The sequence below is a fragment of the Salvelinus namaycush genome, chromosome 2 (assembly GCF_016432855.1).
Source record: "Salvelinus namaycush isolate Seneca chromosome 2, SaNama_1.0, whole genome shotgun sequence".
Taxonomy (NCBI): Eukaryota; Metazoa; Chordata; class Actinopteri; order Salmoniformes; family Salmonidae; genus Salvelinus; species Salvelinus namaycush.
This window is the reverse complement of record NC_052308.1, coordinates 40,860,651-40,874,868: the sequence shown is the minus strand read 5'-3', so window position 1 is coordinate 40,874,868 and position 14,218 is coordinate 40,860,651. Positions and strand designations below refer to the sequence as shown.

General features: G+C 43.4%; 1 protein-coding gene across 1 annotated transcript in view; it reads right to left on the bottom strand.

Moving 5' to 3' along the window:
- Window positions 1-12,504, bottom strand: part of LOC120062974 (phosphatidylinositol 4-phosphate 3-kinase C2 domain-containing subunit beta-like) — a 72,781-nt gene extending 60,277 nt beyond the window's left edge. The window contains exon 1 of the mRNA XM_039013029.1: window positions 12,289-12,504. The gene's annotated coding sequence lies outside the window, so the exon portion shown is untranslated. The remainder of the gene's footprint in view (window positions 1-12,288) is intronic.
- Between the last annotated feature and the right edge of the window lie 1,714 nt (window positions 12,505-14,218).

The window sequence follows — 14,218 nt, the reverse complement described above, 5'->3', positions numbered from 1 at the left end:
CAAGTCTGACACCAACAGGCTACTGTACAGCTTCTATCCCCAAGCCGCAAGACTGCTAAATAGCCTTTTGCACTCTCTACACAATCACGCACACTGACTCTCCAACATACAATAACACGCACATACATTTACACTGATTCTACACACACGCGCTCATACACACACACTCACAGACAATAATTTACACTGATGCTACTCTGTTTATCATATATCCTGATGCCTTAACCTTATACAGTGCATTAGGAAAGTATTCAGACCCCTTGACTTTTTACACATTTTGTTACATTACAGCCTTATTCTAAAATGTATTAAATTGTTTTTTCCCCCTCATCAATCTACACACAATACCCCATAATGACAAAGCAAAAACAGATTATTATAAATGTTTGCAAATGTATAAAATTTAAAACAAAACTTAAATATCACATTTACATACGTATTCAGACCCTTTACTCAGTACTTTGTTGAAGCACCTTTGGTAGCAATTACAGCCTCGAGTCTTCTTGGGTATGTCGCTACAAGCTTGGCACACCTGTATTTGGGGAGTTTGTCCCATTTTTCTCTACAGATCCTGTCAAGCTCTGTCAGGTTGGATGGGGAGCGTCGCTGCAAAGCTATTTTCAGGTCTCTCCAGAGATGTTTGATCGGGTTCAAGTCCGGGCTCTGGCTGGGCCAATCAAGGTCATTTAGAGACTTGAATGCTTGGCATTCAGGCCAAAGAGTTCAATCGTGGATTCATCAGACCAGTGAAATCTTGTTTCTCATGGTCCGAGTTCTTTAGGTGCTTTTCGGCAAACTCAAAGAGGGCTGTCATGTGCCTTTTACTGAGGAGTAGCTTCTGTCTGGCCACTCTACCATAAAGGCCTGATTGGTGAACTGCTGCAGAGATGGTTGTCCTTCTGGAAGGTTCTCCCTATTCCACAAAGGAACTCTGGAGCTCTGTCAGAGTGACCATGGGGTCACCTCCTTGACCAAGGCCCTTCTCCCCCGATTGCTCAGTTTGGCCAGCTTTAGGAAGTGTCTCTGTGGTTTGGTACCCTTCTCCAGATCTGTGCCTCGACACAATCCTGTCTCTGACAATTCCTTTGACCTCATGGCTTGATTTTTGCACTTACATGCACTGTCAACTGTGGGACCTTATATAGGCAGGTGTGTGCCTTTCCAAATCATGTCCAATCAATTGAATTTACCACAGATGAAATCTAATCAAGTTGAAGAAACATCTCAAGGATGATAAATGGAAACAGGATGCACCTGAGCTCAATTTCGAATCTCATAGCAAAGGGTCTGAATACTTATGCAAATAAGGTATTTCTGTTTTACATTTTTTATACATTTGCTAACATTTCTAAAAACCTGTTTTCGCTTTGTCATTTTGGAGCATTGTGTGTAGATTGATGAGAGAAAAAAGTATTTAATCAATTTTAGAATAAGGCTGTAACGTAACAAAATGTGGAAAAAGTCAAGGGGTCTGAATACTTTTTTGAATACACTGAACATATCTTCCTCTATCACTCCAATATCCCTGCACATTGTAAATATGGTATTGGAACTGACCTTGTAAATAGCTTAGGGCTGTCCCCAACCACAACAAAAAATATTGGTTGACCTAGAGTTGTCTTTTCTTTCGACCAATCGATTGGTCGAAATTTTTAAATGTGTATTTTTCCCTATATAGACACCCCCTATGTGTTTTAATAAAATCAACTAATGTAGGCTACTGAGCTTGTCTGATGCTTTAAGCACACTGTGATTGAGTAATTAAGACACACAAATGACTCGAGGGAGCCAGAGATAAGGATAACCTAACCAGAAAAAAAATAAACAGTTCCTGACCCTCTTCCTCCCACTGCTGTTGGCCCTCACAGATTATGCTGTTACGCTCCTGTTGATACGCTTCTAATAGGCTACACTAGGGGTCTGTAACCTTTTCTATTTGGAGTGCAAATTTATCTTACAATTTCTACCAATATGCATGCGAGTTATTATTTTTATAAGCACATATTCGTGCAACAGTTTCATTTAATTTACAATATTTGTATCTCAAAATCATTATCATGTGGTTAATCATAATTCTAAATGTAACTTCTATTGCCATTGCAAATTATGTAAAAATAGCCTACATAAATCCAACAAATAAAAACATTGCAGCCTGCAGGTAGAAAATCTCATAATAAAAATAAATATCATATAAATCAAAATTGGCTATGCATGCCCTGTCTGCAAGGAACTTGCAACATCGTATAAAATATTCTGGGCCCTCAGAGTTTCCTGCTCCAGTGAGCTCCGGCCAGACATAGCTGTAGGCTATTTGCTTAATGGATAAGAAGTATTCACGTCGACCTATTTTAATTACATTTCCACCCTATCAGAACATTACATTTTTTCCCCCTTTTATGCTGAGTGGTTATCGAAAGGGAGAGAGCTGGAAAGATTTTTTAAATACGCTACATTTGCGTGCAGGCCAGGTAGCCTAGGCCTACTTCTATGTATAATCAGGTGCGTGTCCTTACTCAACATTGACAGGAGCTCTACAAAAAACAATGAATAAATTGACAACTCCTAAATGGACTGAAATAAACTGAAACTTTCTCCTCACAAGTGTAGCCTAGGTTGTGTGGTGCGCAAACAACGTGTTCACTCTGACAATGAGAATGGTAGAAGACTGTCATCATAATAATATATTGAAAGCATTAACAGAAATTACCATAACCAAACAAACATTGTAGATTAGAAATTATGGGAATTAACTGTAAATGTACTACTGGTGTGCCATCCCCGCGGCCTCGGCAATAGATCAGTCCACTGAGATAGACGTGAATCCGACCGGTGTCTCATGTGCCATAAAAATATATACACTGCTCAAAAAAATAAAGGGAACACTTAAACAACACAATGTAACTCCAAGTCAATCACACTTCTGTGAAATCAAACTGTCCACTTAGGAAGCAACACTGATTGACAATAAATTTCACATGCTGTTGTGCAAATGGAATAGACAAAGGTGGAAATTATAGGCAATTAGCCAGACACCCCCAATAAAGGAGTGATTCTGCAGGTGGTGACCACAGACCACTTCTCAGTTCCTATGCTTCCTGGCTGATGTTTTGGTCACTTTTGAATGCTGGCGGTGCTCTCACTCTAGTGGTAGCACGAGACAGTCTACAACCCACACAAGTGGCTCAGGTGGTGCAGCTCATCCAGGATGGCACATCAATGCGAGCTGTGGCAAGAAGGTTTGCTGTGTCTGTCAGCGTAGTGTCCAGAGCATGGAGGCGCTACCAGGAGACAGGCCAGTACATCAGGAGACGTGGAGGAGGCCGTAGGAGGGCAACAACCCAGCAGCAGGACCGCTACCTCCGCCTTTGAGCAGGAGGAGCACTGCCAGAGCCCTGCAAAATGACCTCCAGCAGGCCACAAATGTGCATGTGTCAGCATATGGTCTCACAAGGGCTCTGAGGATCTCATCTCGGTACCTAATGGCAGTCAGGCTACCTCTGGCGAGCACATGGAGGGCTGTGCAGCCCCACAAAGAAATGCCACCCCACACCATGACTGACCCACCGCCAAACCGGTCATGCTGGAGGATGTTGCAGGCAGCAGAACGTTCTCCACGGCGTCTCCAGACTCTGTCACGTCTGTCACATGTGCTCATGTGCTCAGTGTGAACCTGCTTTCATCTGTGAAGAGCACAGGGCGCCAGTGGCGAATTTGCCAATCTTGGTGTTCTCTGGCAAATGCCAAACGTCCTGCACGGTGTTGGGCTGTAAGCACAACCCCCACCTGTGGACGTCGGGCCCTCATACCACCCTCATGGAGTCTGTTTCTGACCGTTTGAGCAGACACATGCACATTTGTGGCCTGCTGGAGGTCATTTTGCAGGGCTCTGGCAGTGCTCCTCCTTGCACAAAGGCGGAGGTAGCGGTCCTGCTGCTGGGTTGTTGCCCTCCTACGGCCTCCTCCACGTCTCCTGATGTACTGGCCTGTCTCCTGGTAGCGCCTCCATGCTCTGGACACTACGCTGACAGACACAGCAAACCTTCTTGCCACAGCTCGCATTGATGTGCCATCCTGGATGAGCTGCACTACCTGAGCCACTTGTGTGGGTTGTAGACTCCGTCTCGTGCTACCACTAGAGTGAGAGCACCGCCAGCATTCAAAAGTGACCAAAACATCAGCCAGGAAGCATAGGAACTGAGAAGTGGTCTGTGGTCACCACCTGCAGAATCACTCCTTTATTGGGGGTGTCTGGCTAATTGCCTATAATTTCCACCTTTGTCTATTCCATTTGCACAACAGCATGTGAAATTTATTGTCAATCAGTGTTGCTTCCTAAGTGGACAGTTTGATTTCACAGAAGTGTGATTGACTTGGAGTTACATTGTGTTGTTTAAGTGTTCCCTTTATTTTTTTGAGCAGTGTATATATATATATTATATACAGTTGAAGTCGGAAGTTTACATACACGTAGGTTGGAGTCATTAAAACTAGTTTTTCAACCACTCCACAAATTTCTTGTTAACAAACTATAGTTTTGGCAAGTTGGTTAGGACATCTACTTTGTGCATGACACAAGTAATTTTTCCAACAATTGTTTACAGACAGATTATTTAACTTATAATTCACAATTCCAGTTGGTCAGAAGTTTACATACACTAAGTTGACTGTGCCTTTAAACAGCTTGGAAAATTCAAAAAAATAATGTCATGGCTTTAGAAGCTTCTGATAGGCTAATTGACATCATTTGAGTCAATTGGAGGTGTACCTGTGGATGTATTTCAAGGCCTACCTTCAAACTCAGTGCCTCTTTGCTTGGCATCATGGGAAAATCAAAAGAAATCAGCCAAGACCTCAAAATAAATTGCAGACCTCCACATGTCTGGTTCATCCTTGAGAGCAATTTCCAAACGCCTGAACGTACCACGTTTATCTGTACAAACAATAGTACGCAAGTATAAACACAATGGGACCACGCAGCCGTCATACCGCTCAGGAAGGAGACGCATTCTGTCTCCTAGAGATGAACTTACTTTGGTGCGAAAAGTGCAAATCAATCCTAGAAAAACAGCAAAGGACCTTGTGAAGATGCTGGAGGAAACAGGTACAAAAGTATCTATATCCACAGTAAAACAAATCCTAAATTGACATAACCTGAAAGGCCGCTCAGCAAGCAAGAACCCACTGCTCCAAAACCACCATAAAAAAGACAGACTACGGTTTGCAACTACACATGGGGACAAAGATCGTACTATTTGGAGAAATGTCCTCTGGTCTGATGAAACAAAAATAGAACTGTTTGGCCATAATGACCATCGTTATGTTTGTAGGAAAAAGGATGGAGGCTTGCAAGCCAAGGTGGAGGTGGAGGCTTGCAAGCTAAAGAACATCATCCCAACCGTGAAGCACGGGGGTGGCAGCATCATGTTGTGGGGGTGCTTTTCTGCAGGAGGGACTGGTGCACTTCACAAAATAGATGGCATCATGAGGTAGGAAAATTATGTGGATATATTGAAGCAACATCTCAAGACATCAGTCAAGAAGTTAAAGCTTGGTCGCAAATGGGTCTTCCAAACGGACAATGACCCCAAGCATACTTCCAAATCTGTGGCAAAATGGCTTAAGGACAACAAAGTCAAGGTATTGGAGTGGCCATCACAATGCCCTGACCTCAATCCTATAGAAAATGTGTGGGCAGAACTGAAAAAGTGTGTGCGAGCCAGGAGGCCTATAAACCTGACTCAGTTACACCAGCTCTGTCAGGAGAAATGGGCCAAAATTCACCCAACTTATTTTGGGAAGCTTGTGGAAGGTTACCCGAAACGTTTGACCCAAGTTAAACAATTTAAAGGCAATACTACCAAATAATAATTGAGTGTGTGTAAACTTCTGACCCACTGGGAATGTGATGAAAGAAATAAAAACTGAAATAAATCATTTTCTCTACTATTATTCTGACATTTCACATTCTTAAAATAAAGTGGTGATCCTAACTGACCTAAGAAAGGGAATTTTTACTAGGATTAAATGTCAGGAATTGTGAAAAACTGAATGTAAATGTATTTGGCTAAGGTGTATGTAAACTTCCGACTCCAACTGTTTATATATATTAGACTGCTCACCTAAAAAATTCTTGGTCGACCAACAGCCTATAAACCAAACAATCGACCAGTCAACTAAATGGGGTCAGCCCTAATATAGCTTCATACTTTCTTGTGTTCTTATTTTACATTTGATTGTGTGTTTTTGTTTTACCTAATATTATTTTTAGTGCTACATTGATATTGATTACTGCATTGCTGGGTTTGGAGCATGCAAGAAAGGCATACTTGTGCACGTGGCATTACAACTTTAAACTTTCTCTCTGTGACAGAGGCCAGCACTGTGTGGGAAACACTCAGATGTCTGTCTGTTGGGTCTCAGCTATATGAGACAAAGGGCAGAGCTTTAATTCTGGTTTCCTCTGCCTCTGTTACGGCCTCACAGCAGAGGATGGAGGCACGCGACCTCTCCTGACCCTGGTTACCATGGAGACTAGGCCAGCCACTCCCACAGAGACCCAGAGTTTGACCTCCCGCCCAGAACACCCTCCTTCAGGAAGTTCTCAAAGGGTGTGTATGCATGAATGTGTGTGTGTGTGCGTGCGTGCATGTTGTGCGTGACGGAATCCTAAAGAAAGAGAGGGAAACCAGATAGAAAGAGAGACAGAGAAGGATCAGGGAGGGAGGCAGCTCCCTATCTGTTTAGTTGGAGCCTTGTGGTGCAGCTTGTGTTTCCTGGGGAATGGGAGGAAGATTATGACATAAACCCTTTCCCAGCCAGACAGTCAAGACCAGGGCCCACGGAGAGAATATGCTAGCTCAGTTCAGAATACCTAACCTCTATGGGCCATTTGACAAGCAGATACTGCACAATACAGTGTGTTTCAACAAATGTGCATACACACAGAGAGAGAAAGAGAGGATACGGGGGAGGTATGGAGAAAACTATTCTGACTACAATACATTTCCAATATCCAGTCTATTAGCATGCAGCTTCCATTTCAACACTCTGCTCCATTCTAAGATTCTGGGTCGGTGGTGAGATGTGTCAGGAAAACATTCGAAAGATACACAGAGTGTACAAAATATTAGGGACACCTGCTCTTTCCATGACAGACTGACCAGGTGAATCCAGGTGAAAGCTGTGATCCCTTATTGATGCCACTTGTTAAATCCACTTCAAACCAGTGTAGATGAAGGGGAGGAAACTGGTTAAATTGAGACATGGATTGCGTATGAGTGCCATTCAGAGGGTGAATGGGCAAGACAAAATATTGAAGTGCCTTTGAACGGGGTATGGTAGTAGGTGCGAGGAACACTGGTTTGAGTGTGTCAAGAACTGCAGCTGCTGGGTTTTTCACACTCAATAGTTTTCTCTGTGTATCAAGAATGGTCCACCATCCAAAGAACATCCAGCCAACTTGACACGACCGTGGGAAGTATTGGAGTCAACGCTTTCGACACCTTGTAGATTCCATACTCTGACGAATTGAGGCTGCTCAGAGGGCAAAAGGGGAGGGGGGGTGCAACTCAATATTAGGAAGGTTTTCTTAATGTTTTGTACATTCAGTGTAGATCACCATTACTCTAATGAACGAGACCGCTAAGGTGTGAGTGTGTCCTTTAATAAATTAGCCAACCAAGATCCAGACGTGTATATAAACACAGGCTCAGCTCCAGACCTCAGCAGATGGAGAGTCACACACACGCACGGCTTTGTTTTGGTGAAATTCCTGGACATTTTGGAGTGTAGAAATGTTTTACACACACGCCGAGTGGTCAGAAAGGACAGCTGTAATGGCTCTCCCTCCAAGAAGATATGATTTTTCCACGAGACCACTTCAATCCATTCTTGATTATACTGTCCATGCATTGACTGTCCTTCAATCTCAGCAAGTGTCAGTCATTTGGGTCCCAGGGTGAGGAGACAGCAGGACCTGGCCTGTAGACCGGGGGGGGAGCAGACCAGAGTGGGATCAATGAGAGGGTGGGGGTGGAGATGGATCCTCTATACAGGGGGCAGACTGCATGGCCTGTAGCCCGGGGGGGGGGGGGACAACCCAGAGTGGGGCTGAGGAGATGGGACGGAAGGGGTGGAGATGGAGGCGGGCCACATTGTTTGGAGAAGGATGAAGAGGGGGTGGTTAGGGAAAGGGAGACCAAGGCCAGATCCAACCCCCTGGAATCTGTCCCCATAGGGATGTAATCCCATTCAATTCGAGGGGGGGTGTACCAGATTGGAAGAACAAAGGACGCGTGTGTCACGTGAGGAGGGTCAGACAGACACGTTCACACGGCTTGGCAGGCCAGAGACAAAGGGGCTGCTGTCATCGCCACATGGCCCCCACCCCTCCCCCCAGCAACCCACACACGGACACCGTAACACACAAACTAGGCTGCTGTGTGCCACCATAGTTGCAACCTTTTCTGCTGCTGCCAGCTGATGCCATGCAGGGCTGGTCCAGAGTTGTGACGCTGCAATGATCCATCACACTTTTACCAGCACCACACCTCCCTGCTCCTCCTCTCCCACCAGAATGAATCTCATGGCAGCGCTCTCGCTCTATTCGATGCACATACACACCCACAGATGTGACTGTGTGCCTCTGCATGTATCCATACAGTGGATTGGATACAGTCAATGTCAATACGAACTCATTCAGGCAGAGAATTAGTCCGCACGTCTCTCCACACTGTATTCAGGTCCACAGTAGGAGGAGTTAGTGTGCTGATCGAAACCATGGCAACGCTTCACATTGGATTGGTCAGCATTAGTCCAGGCAGGGTAACGACTATTACTGTAGCCTATCGGTTTTCCCAAACATATAAAACAATAGGAGAGACAAGTAGTAGTTTGTTACAGCGTAATTACATACAGCAGGTTGCTCCATTGGTCAATCGTCTGGTATAAAGCCTATGTGGTGTACAGTCTGGTGGACTGACATTATCACTCAAGGTAGATCACTTAGGCTACAGCCCCTCCCACTAAACAAAGGTTAGGACCTAAGATTAGCAAAAGGTTGCTGTAATGTAGTCAGGCCAGTTCGTCTTGTTGTGTAGGGTAGACTACTAAACCACTACAGTGCTGCGCTGTAGGGCCTAATAAAGGACCTTATATACTGAGTGTATAAAACATTAGGAACACCTTCCTGATATTGAGTTGCACCCCCATTTGCCCTCAGAACAGCCTCAATTCGTTGGGGCATGGATTCCGCAAGGTGTCGAAAGCGTTCCACAGGGATGCCGCCCCCATGTTGACTAATGCTTCCCACAGTTGTGTCAAGTTGGCTGGATGTCCTTTGGGTGGTGGACCATTCTTGATACACACAGGAATCTGTTGAGCGTGAAAAACCCAACAGCGTTGCAGTTCTTGACACACTCAAACCGGTGTGCCTGGCACCTACTACCATACCCTGTTCAAAGGCCCTTAATAAATCTTTTGTCTTGCCCATTCAACCTCTGAAAGGCACACATACACAATTCATGACATTATTTTTTATTTAACTAGGCAAGTCAGTTAAGAACAAATTCTTATTTACAATGATGGCATACCCCGGTCAAACCCTAACGACGCTGGGCCAATTGTGCGCTGCCATATGGGACTCCCAATCACGGCCGGTTGTGATACAGCCTGGAATCAAACCAAGGTCTGTAGTGATGCCTCTAGCACTGAGATGCAGTGCCTTAGACCGCTGCGCCACTCGGCAGCCCAAATGTCTCAAGGATGAAAAATCCTTCTTTAACCTCTTTCCTCTCCTTCAATTTAGAAACTCAAACAATACTTTAGAACCACGTAAATATACTCAATTTGAAGATTGTGCAGGACTATGGTAGATTGGTTCCTTAATCTATATTTTCAGACTGTTAAAGTATTCATCTGGTCAATATGTCAGTGTATTATGTCTGTTGTTTGTAACAGTGTGTTATATGTGAAAATGTGATTGTATTATATATTGTATTTGAATGTTTAAGGACTCTTGGAAGATTTCTCCAAATGGGGACAAAAAGAGGTGCTAATAAAATAAAATAAATCCCCCTCATCTACACTGATTGAAGTGTATTTAACATCAATAAGGGATCATAACGTTCACATGGTCAGTCTATGTCACGGAAAGAGTAGGTGTTCCTGATGTTTTGTACACTCAGTGTATAAGGCTGCACGACAGAAAGCCAACAGAGGATAGGAGAGGGATTATTTATGGAGTGGGAGGTGTGGATATTTTCTGAATTCTCATAAGCAACTTTATTAGTGGCAGTTACCCTACCTGACATGACAGAGCTAACCTCTGCCAGTACTAACCTCTGCCAGTACAGCTACTGTATAATAAGAGTAAAGCTATAAGCAATCATAGAGATGATACGCGCCACTTCCTCTGCTCGGAGCAGAACAATGGGACAGTTGATCCCAGAATGGAATTAGAGGGTGCCAAAGACGACTTGTAATAATTTCCACAGAACATTTTACAAAGACACATTCACTCGAAGTACAGTCCAAATGCAAAGTTTGGTAACAGATTGACGGCACAAACAACACAAATCGTCATTCTATAACCACACTTTGCCTCTGCACTGTTCTTCAAGTAAATGTGGTTTTGTCAAATCTTTGGGGAAATTGTTCAAATAAATCCTTGTGGATAGAGTTGTATGGTTTGGTTAACTTTACAAATCATTGGTTTCGGTTTGGCATACATTTTAAAGTGGAAAGAAGTTGGAGTCTCAGCATCACTTAAAGTGGAATTGGCCCTATTGCAGGGTCTGGTCTGTTCAACAGACTGAGGAATATGGACTCAATGTTATGCCACGTTAGACCAGGGCCTGCATTTATCAAGCGTGGGAGTGATAGGATGTTTAAAATAATAATAATATTAGGTAAGATTATTATGTAGATCAACACTCCTACTCTGAGATGCTTGAAAAAAAAAAACAGACTTTGATTTATAAAGTGACCTGTCTCTTTAAGGATAGGACTGGTGTTGGGGGAACTGATCCTATGTCAGTTGTTACAGGGCTGGGAGTTACAGCAGCTGCAGTTTGAGAGAGAGAAAATAGAGAGAGATGAGAAAGAGAAGAGGGAGAGAGAAGAGGGAGAGAGAGAGAAGAGATAGAAAGCGAGAGAGTGTTCTGGGTTGGGGCATCTGGATCCCATATTCCAAAGGTCACATGGATATAAAGGATAACACCAGCCTCCATAAAGTTTATTACAAATACATCTGCAGTGTATGGTCATATGGCATAGCCTCACGGGATCAGGCGGCACATGAGGCTGAGACAAGCATCGCCAGCCAGACTGCATGTTTTCATTATTACAGACAGAACATTAGAAAGGTGTGTGGTGATGTGTGAGGATAAATTGACAACCTTTCGTTCTCTTCTCTTCTCTGTAACTTACAAAATACTCATGACAACTTGGCAAATTGTATGCAAATTGTTCATAATTAAGCCACGTTTTTACAATTGCTTATTACATGCCTACCGTATAAGGTGCACTAGCTTGTCACAAATGTGCCATGCTGTGTATTCATTCTGCCTACTCGGTTGCAAAAAGTTTCTCGAACGGAAGCTAATAGAACGAAACGGGGAGGGACATACCTGAATTTGTCCAATAGAAACGCTCGATGTAGTTGCAAAACATTTCCAACTGTTTGGCGGAATGAATACACCCCTGCTCAGTCAAAACTCCAATAGCCCTACTATACAATTTCACCATTAGCCCAGCAACCTAGGACACCAGCAGCTGCTTGTTATCACTGTTTGTTGGCTATTTTATGACATGGCCGGATGCATACAACTACGTACAAATTTGACAGCTTTGACTTCAAAACAATGCCACAGCAGAAAGCTTGCTGGTGCAACCACTGCGTGGTTTATTACACTGTAGCGCCCATCTAACTTGTCACACTGACTATTGTAGCCATAGCATGGCTGAGGTTTGCAACATTGTAACACCACATTAAGGTTGGCCTACACTTTGAATAATTGTTTTTCTATTGCCCACAAACTATGCATAGGGGATTTATTATAATTTCTCTCATAACTAGAATTGTATAAAATAGTCGTAGCAATAGCCACTAAACAGCGTCACTGCTCAAGCAGCGATATAGCGCAGTCGATATTTTACTGCAAGTAGACACGAGCTACGAACTTCACTGCTCACGAAACACACCATGCAACAAAACACACATATGTAATCTGATTTGTAGGCTAACGTATGTGGACATTAATTGTTAATTCCAGGTGGAAAATCCCTTACCTGCTCTAGATCTATGGCCGCCATAATATTCTAATTATTCTGCTTTCAGTCTGCTCAAATAATGATTCCAAAATATATCAAACAATTCCTCGGCAGTGGTATCCGGCGTCTGATATTGTCGATATATCTGTCATTAACCAAATCGAAAGGGCGCCCGCGTCCCTAATTGTTAAATAATACAGCCAGTAGCTCTCGCCACCAAAACCCGCTTATTTTGTAAGCGAGTTGCTGAGGTTTTAGGTTTTGATGATCGGCTGCGCATCGCCCTCTCATCAGTGTGTGTGGGGCTGGAGGGGAGCGTGGGAATTACTTGTAGGAACGTGACCTCTGGCGGACAGCTTTTGTAAGTAACAGCGCCCTCTTTTCTTGTTGCTATGTTGCCTGACTTCCCTTGTCTTTCCTCATACGTAAATTATCCACAGTGACTGCTGCTGAGCAAACCTGGAGATCCCGCTAGCCCAGTTAGAAACCCCCAGAGCTGTGAAAATCTGCAACCAGACAAACTAACATTCCTAAATACTATTCCGTAGTAAATAAAGTATAAAGGAACCCAAGGGCGTCATGCACCCATTATTTTAGAGGGGACATGAAGTACATGTGGATGGATGGGGGTGGTCTGTAGGGGGGCTGATCCCCACTCCTGAAGTTGGAGAATTTTGCATTTTTCAAACACCTGAAACAAACACCTGTTTTATCCTGCAATCTAGAGCCTGCATAGGTTATATCAGCATACCTTTTTTCTTGTTCAATTGTCATTTTAATTAATGATGCACATTGGTTCTTTAGGAACTTTTATACTGGTATATAGTTGTATTTATTCATCAAGAAGGAACTCTACACTCTCTCCTCGTCCACAGATGATACTGTATGCACACACTAGAGTATCTAGCTTCCTGCCTAGGATATCTTTGCTCAGTGGTGCACCTTTGAAGGAACCACTTACTAGGGAGAGGAGTCCAGTCAGTGTGCCACCTCCACAAAATACAGTTGACAGATAAAACCGGGGCTTAAAAACAAATTCTATCAATTCATTTAAAATCGGAAGGGAAAAAAGGACAAATCTGAGGGGGCACTTGACATTGTGCCCCCTATGAGCATGACACCTCTGAGGGAACATCTCATGTCATTATTACCTTGCACCAAGGTAGGCCAATGTCAGTGAAGGCAGTTGCATAAAACTTAGGCCAACCAATGTTGATTCTTTTTTCAAAATGAAAAAAAGTGATCAGTAGTCTGATAATACCGATAAGAATAAGAATAATAACGAATAAGGAAGGAGATTGAAAGCAATGTGGCAAAATGCTGGTGTTATAGACAGGATTCAAGTGGAAGTTGCGTGACATGACCCAGTCACCATCTGTTATGAGTAGGTGTTAAAATTTAGAATAGGAAACAATACAGTAGGAACTGAATTGATTTCTGTATATGTCTGTGTTTTGTTTTAGAAAACTAGGTCATATTCTATGTGAGCACATTCATCTTGATGTCATTCTTTCCTTACAAATGAAATGAGGTTATCAGTTCTAAAAAAAAATATATACAGAAAGACACAGCTCCCTTCTTCCTTCCCTCCCTCTCTCTCTCCCTCTCTCCGTCTTTCTCTCAGCTGGCAGTGCAGTAGAGTTGTCAGCCAGTGTTGATAAGAAGTGACCATAGTGAAAGCTGGATTTGACATCTGTTTTAAACAGGAGGAAAGCAGCACCACTATGTGGTCATGTTTGGTAGTACATGTTCTGCCCTTCCTTATGACTCTTTATCACTAGGGGTCCTGATGTTGGCGTGGCCTGTGTCCGTGTGTGCAGCTGTGGTTTAGCAAGTCTGATGTTGTCTGATTCTGACATCACATCAAATCAGGCAATAAAAGCTTGGTTATTATGGATTTGGCAAGAAATATGTTACTCTAAAAAGGGCTTATTTGTTGTCTCCTACA